Genomic DNA, 6,891 nt, shown 5'->3' with positions numbered 1-6,891 from the left:
CAAAGATGTTTTACTAGGAACATTGAGGATATGAGAGAGCTCTCGTATTGGGAGAGGTTAGAAAGGTTGGGATTGTACAGTACTCAGAGAAGGTACGAAAGGTATCTGATATTGTACGTTTTCAAAAGTATTCATGAGCTTTGTTCCAACCCAGGATTTAGGGTCAATTGTAGTGACCGTAGAGGCTTAACGTGCGCTTTGAGAGCACCTTCAAGCCCTGGAGAATCCAGGCTAGTTAAAACAATGAAGTCCAACTCTCTTCTTTCTCGGGCTCCTTCATTGTTCAATTTGCTGCCCTCAAATATTCGTGGGGCGAATGGAGGCGTTGAACCAGTAGCAGGATTTGAGTCAAACTTGGACAAGTTTTTGACTAAAATTCCGGATCAACCTTATATTCAAGGATTAGCCAGATCAGCCAACTCCAATTCGTTGGTCGATCAAATAATATGTATAAATAAAAGACAAGTAAAATGAATAATCATCTCGTCTTGAACTGCTGGGATTCCAATCCCGGTAGCGGTAAAGAAGTCCGTAAAAAAGAAAAAAAGACAATATTGGCAGCTCTTTGGCATCAAATGGGTGGATGATGAGGCAAAGTCCTCGTACTTTGTTTGGAACGTTTGTTTCCTAGAAAATTAACGATCTAGTTCCAACATTTACTAAAGTCATGCTTCCTTTGCCTGCCTTTTTGCACGGGCAAGGGATTCGTGCTGATATTTATGTCGATGAGCTCCGCATCTGTTTATGAAAAATAAATCAAATTCGTGCTCAAAACATTGAAGATGGCTGGCCACATAGAATCTGTGAAAAATGCTGTCCCTTCCACCCAAGCCGACGTATTCCTTGGACTTATCAATAATATTGAGTCATTGCGTTACTTCATCCCTATTGGCAAGCTTGTGGACATAAAGTCAGCCATCAATATTCTAGTATCAAAACAGTCAGTGTCCGTCCGGACCGTGGCATCTTTTTTTTGGCAAAGTGACCCCTTGCTGGCTGGCTGCGGGCCCTGTATTTCGATTATTGACAAGACAAGGGCAAAAGGCAATATCTAGGGCTGATGCGACTTCCTGTTGGAAAGGTTTTATGGATCCCTGCAACCTGTATCATGAACTTGGATCAATTTGTCATCAGCTCAGATGCATAAGTGGGTTTCCTTTCTCGGGAAAGGATTTTTTGGTCCCGATTGACGTATGCTTTGTTTCTGATGCTTCGGACAAAGATTTAAGTGTCATTCGCGTCCGTTGCGGCTCCAACCAAAATCATGTTCAATTTTGAAATTCTTGTGAGGCTGATATTATTATCAAACGGAAATTCGTTAAGGACAAGGCACCACTTTCTTCAAATGCAAGAGAATTTTTGGCGATACGAGATACTTATTCTCACCCTGAGGTGGTTGCCAGAATCAAAGGTCGGAAAGTGGCGCACTAAACTGATGACAAACGTGCTGCAGCCATTATACGCATTGGACGCTCAGTTTAAGAGCTACAACGAATAGTGTAACATTATTTCCTGGTATCTTGAGACCGGGACACGTTAGTTCTTTGAGAAAATGATGAACTCATTCCACGATAGAATATTTTATTTCTCGACACGGAGAAAAAAAAATCGACCTCGTATCGAAAACTACATAAGAAAAAGGGTTAAAATCACCGAACTTCATTTGAGGGTGAAGGTGACACTCCCCGACAGAAAAAGATCCGGAAAATAGTTCACGACAATGCTGGTGGTCGAACAAGCATGTCTCCTTCGAGGAGGGCAAGCTTGCTTATGTGGCGCCGCATAGCAGAACCTGTTGAGATTTTAACATCGGCCACACGAATGAGGTTGTCCCCTCCCAAATGTACTCTCTCAATCCTGGCCATTTTCCAATCGTTTTCCTGATATTGCCGTTGCGAAGGAGAACCACATCTCCCTCCTTGATTGGACTTTCGTTCTTCCTTGTCCATTCCTTAGTCGGGCCCAAGCACAGCAAGTAGTCCGACCTCCATCTCTTCCAAAAGGCGTTCACCAAGGCTTTCTTTTGACGCCACTTTGCAGAAAACCTTGCGTCGTCGATTCCAAGACTGGAGCGTCCAGGCCCAGGGAAATGGAGGAGATCTTTCCCAACCCAAAGTTGAGCCGGAGTAATGGGTAATAACAACTCCCCTTCCTTGACTGGTGCTAAAAGGCAATTGTTCACCAAGGCCTTGCACTGTAACAAAACCGTTTCCAGTTGACAAAATGTGAGGGTTGTTGAGTGAAGGATTATGCGTAATGCTCTTTTTGTTAGACCCACCATCCGCTCTGTGACACTGTTCGTCCAGGGTGCATTAGAGGTTGAAAACCTAAATTCAACTCTATACTTGGACAAGCTCTCGTGGGTGTGTTCCAATCTAAGCTCTTGACAACACTTTTGAGTTCTCTATTGGCTGAGTTGAACGTTTTGGCGTTATTGCTGAAGCACGTTCGAGGAATTCCGCAGCGGGCCATTAAGCGTCGAAAGGCAAGTAAAAAGGTCTCTGTTGACAAATCACACACTAAGTCCAGATGAACTGCACGAGACGTAAAGCACGTGAATAAGCAGCCACATACTTTGAAACGGTTCTCCCCATGAGGGCATGTATCTTCTGGACACTCATGCTTCACAAACATAGGGCCGAAAAAATCGAGACCAACGTTTTCGAAACAGACTAAAGGTCCCATTCTTTGGTGGAGAGAAACCGGCTTCCTACATTTAGGAGCTAAATATTGGTGAACGATTCTTTTCACCTCACGTCTATTGCCCATCGGATGGAAACGCCTTTTCAAAGATGCCAATAGCTGCTGTGAAAATAGAAGATGTATCTGGTTCATATGTAAGACGAAATAGCTCCACAACCCTGTTATGTTTGGGCAGAATTATCGGAAATTTTGGAACAAAGGGTATCTCCACACTGAGTCGAAGGCAGGACTTGCTTCGAATAAGTCCCTCCAATAGAATCGGTTGAAGAGTAACAAAGGACGAACTTGCCTTTACTCTTCCTATTACTTCCAAGTCAATGCGTTCTAAGGGAAAGGCTTTGGTCTTGCGTTAGCCTGAACGAGATCGCTTCGGAAGCAATCAACTCCCCAACCAAAAGTGCTGTCACAAGAGCAATTGGTCAATTTTTGTGTTTAAGACCAATTGGTTTTGAAAGAACCCGTTGTTTCATCATTCTTATGAATCGGTTGACCCACGCCGTGCTACGCACGAGGGTTGTCCACGTGCTACTCTGAACAATCAATGCCTTAAGAGGGCTCTCTGACCCGGACCAAATCATGACCAAAGGCTGCACTACTTTCCTCTCCTCTTGCTTATCTTCCACCATCATTTCCACGGAACGAGCCACAGTGTTCTGAATTGGCCATCTAGCCTGGTCTTCCCGGAGGAATGCAGGCCCTTTCCCCCAAAGAGAATTCGAAAGAATGTCCTGAATGTCCACCCCCCTTGATGAAAGATCGTCAGGGTTCTGATCGCCAGGGCAAAATCTCCATTGAATTGTTGGTGTCTGGTCGACGATAGCTTTTATTCTGTTCCCGACCCATTGCCTCCATTTCTGAGGGCCCCGTTGGATACGTAACAAGTTGATAAGGGAGTCCGTAAAGTAGAAGCACCTGGTTCGTGGTATGTTCATGGCTTGGGCCACGAATGATCCAAATCGCGCGACGCATTCAGCTCCCAACAATTCCAGTCTTGCGATAGACAACTTCTCATGAAGGGGAGTCGATCTGTTCTTATTGAAAACAAGAGCAGAGTGAACAGTATCGTTCTCTGCTTTGGTGACAAAATGTACCGCAGCTCCATAGGCTTGCTTTGAGGCGTCCCCAAAAGTTGCTAAGAACGCATGAGACGAGGTTGCCCAATGAATCCATCTAGGAATTTCAAACTTTTCTAAAATTGGCACCTGGCTTACCCAAGTCAGCCACGACTTCGCCGAATCATCAGGGAGAGCACCATCCCAATCGATCCCCATGGTCCACAACTCTTGCATGATGATCTTAGCCTTTAGTGTGGATGGCGAAATAAGGCCTAGGGGATCGTACACACTTGCAATGATTTCTAAGACGGATCTTTTCGAAGGCTTCCCTCTATTCAGTTTGCTGTCAATTCGACTCAAGAATTTGAATCCGATGGTATCCTTAACGGGGTTCCACTCCACGCCTAAAGTTGAAACAACCCCACCAAGGCACACATCACCCCCAAGGCCATCAAGCACGTTGGGTTCATTACTAGCAAACTTGTGTGCTTTGAAACCACCGAGAGACAAAAGCTCAATCACTTGCTTCATGAGCTCTGATGCCTGTTCCACATCATCAGCGGTAGTAGAGAGATCATCCATACATAAGTTCCTTCGTATTTCTTCAGCCGCCTCTGGAAATCTTATTTGATACATTTCTGCAGTCTGCAATAAACACCAAATTGCTTGGAACGGCGACGATTTGATTCCGAAGGTCACAGCAGCCATGCAGAAGACTTCAGGACAATTTTGCATCTTAAAGTCTCGCCATTGATAACGTAAAGCATCTCGATTGGAGTGAAGCGCGATGGACAAAAACATCTTTGTGATGTCCGCGATGATGGCCACTTTTCGAGCTCTGAACCTCAATTGCAATTCGGCGATGTTTGGAAGAAGGTTAGGGCCTGCGTAAACAAGATCATTTAGGGACACTTGGGATCGTCTGTCTTTACTGGAGGCATTCATAACGATTCTGCATTTTGTTGTCGTACTATCTTTAATCACTGGATGTGTCCCCAGATGATAAACAAATCTTCCGGTCCTTGGGTCGCGTTCATTTTCAGGGACAATCCCCGACGTGCCTTTGTTCAGCATGTCAGAATAAGCTTGATTTAAGAGATCCTGATGCTCAGTTTTAGATCGCTTCTCCACACTAGTTAAAACACCTTTAGCTGTAAAGAGATATTGGGCCATTTTTTGCATGGCCTTCTCCTCTTCGACGGTCATGGTATCGTCTATTGTTTTAATACCAAGATGATCCTGATGCCAAAAACTCTTTAGATCACCGGGAGACCGCGAGGAGGTAAGAAGGACGGTGTAAGCCACGGCAGGGTTCTCCAATTGTGCCAACGGATGGGCTTCACAAAGGACCCAACCGAGTTTGGTCTGCTGAGGAGCGGGTTGGGAGAGAAGACCTTTGATCACTGGTCCCACACAAAGAGGGGTAAACATAGGCTCTCCAATCAGAACGTCGATCTCAAGGTCCCTCTGAGAATGGTAATCCTCCGTGAATTTCAGATTCCTCAAGTGATCATAATCTGGTTGATTGAAGTCTACAGGCTTGATTGGTTGTGCGATGGTAGACACGGTTGTGGCCATTACTGCTTCTGATACTAATTCGCCATCCAACGATTCGATGTGGAAACTAACATTCTTTTCTTGAGGACGTTTGGATTGACCTCCGCCTGCAATGCTCATCTACAAATATTGGCATGGACCATCGAGGCCCAAAGCTTGTGCACAACTTCTTTTGACCAGATTCTGTTCTGCAGCCGAATCTAGGAAGAATCGGACCCTCAGCCTATCTTCGCCATGGGGACTCTGGATGAATCCAACACTTGTGCATATAATTCCTCTGATTTGAGCGCTCTCTACCGGTTTGATATGCGACACAATGGGAGTGGCAGTGACCTCTTGCTCCAACCGAGCACGAGGTTGCTTGAAGGTTGACTCGTTTCCATGCTGCACATGCACCAAAAGTGTGGAAGGGAGATGAATCCATTCACTATGTCTACCTGGATCTTGGCAACCACTCACCGAGCAACTTGGACCCTTGCACAATTTGCGGTGCTCGTAGCTACAAGGTTTCAAACAACAAGTGCAAAGTTTGCGATTCCTACGAAGTTCCTCTAAGTCCTCGCGCTTCATTTTTTGCATTTTGAAACAGGCGAGAGGTCTATGGCCGGTTCTCTCGCAAAATACGCACACATTCCCTTGAGTCCTAAGAAAAGTGGCTGGTGCGGAACCTCTGTTGAATTTGCTTTTGGTTCTGCCATCATCATCTCCAAATGGGCCCCTCTCCGGGGCAAGCTTGACTTGCTTCAAAACCATATCCAAAAATGCCTCCCTTGAAGTATTGGCACCTATTGGGATACTGGGATCTGATTTCGTCTGCTTAAATTTTTCGCACGCTTGAAGAGTATTCTTGCTCAGCTTTCGTTTGCACAAGGCAATGAAAAATATCGTGCTCAAATCCTCTGACATCAATTGCAAGCTATCAAAGCTTTGTAACGCTTGATTCATAAAGAAGTACCCCTTGAGAAGAGATCCCTTATTATGTTCAAGAACCGGCATGTCCAGAAGTCGATCCACAATCGTCTTGACTAGCAAGGCTGGATCGTCGAACACCCGCCAGATTTGACACAATGCGTTTTCGTAGTTTGCCCCAATTTCGGGTAAATACTCCACCAATTGAAGGGCTTGTCCTTTTAGAACCCGCTTTAGTTCCTGAAGAAGTTCTTCTGGACCTTTGCCGATTTCCTTTAATCTGGACTCGACGCTTTCCCTATGAAGTCTAAACGTACTGAATCCCAAAACGTCTGACCCGTCAAAAGTTGGAACATCTTTTGTCACTTCAAACTGAATTCCTATGATTGCAGCCAATTGTGGATTCACATCTTTTGTGCTTTCCCCGGTTTGAGAAACGCTGCTGCTCGGATGCTCTTGTAACTCAACAACGAGCTCATCCACCTCCCAATGTAGTTATCTCAAAATGGCATAATGTGGATCTATCGATGTCGCTTCCGGGTCTTCGCCCTAATCATCGAATGACATTAAGATAACTTGCAAGCAATCATCCAGATTCTGATACTTCGATTCTAAATCGCTCAGCGTTTGATCCCTCGAACCAACCGACGGTTGGATTTCATTTGCA

The sequence above is a fragment of the Tigriopus californicus genome, chromosome 12 (genome assembly GCF_007210705.1).
Source record: "Tigriopus californicus strain San Diego chromosome 12, Tcal_SD_v2.1, whole genome shotgun sequence".
In the NCBI taxonomy this organism is placed as follows: Eukaryota; Metazoa; Arthropoda; class Copepoda; order Harpacticoida; family Harpacticidae; genus Tigriopus; species Tigriopus californicus.
Note: the sequence above shows the minus strand (reverse complement) of the source record.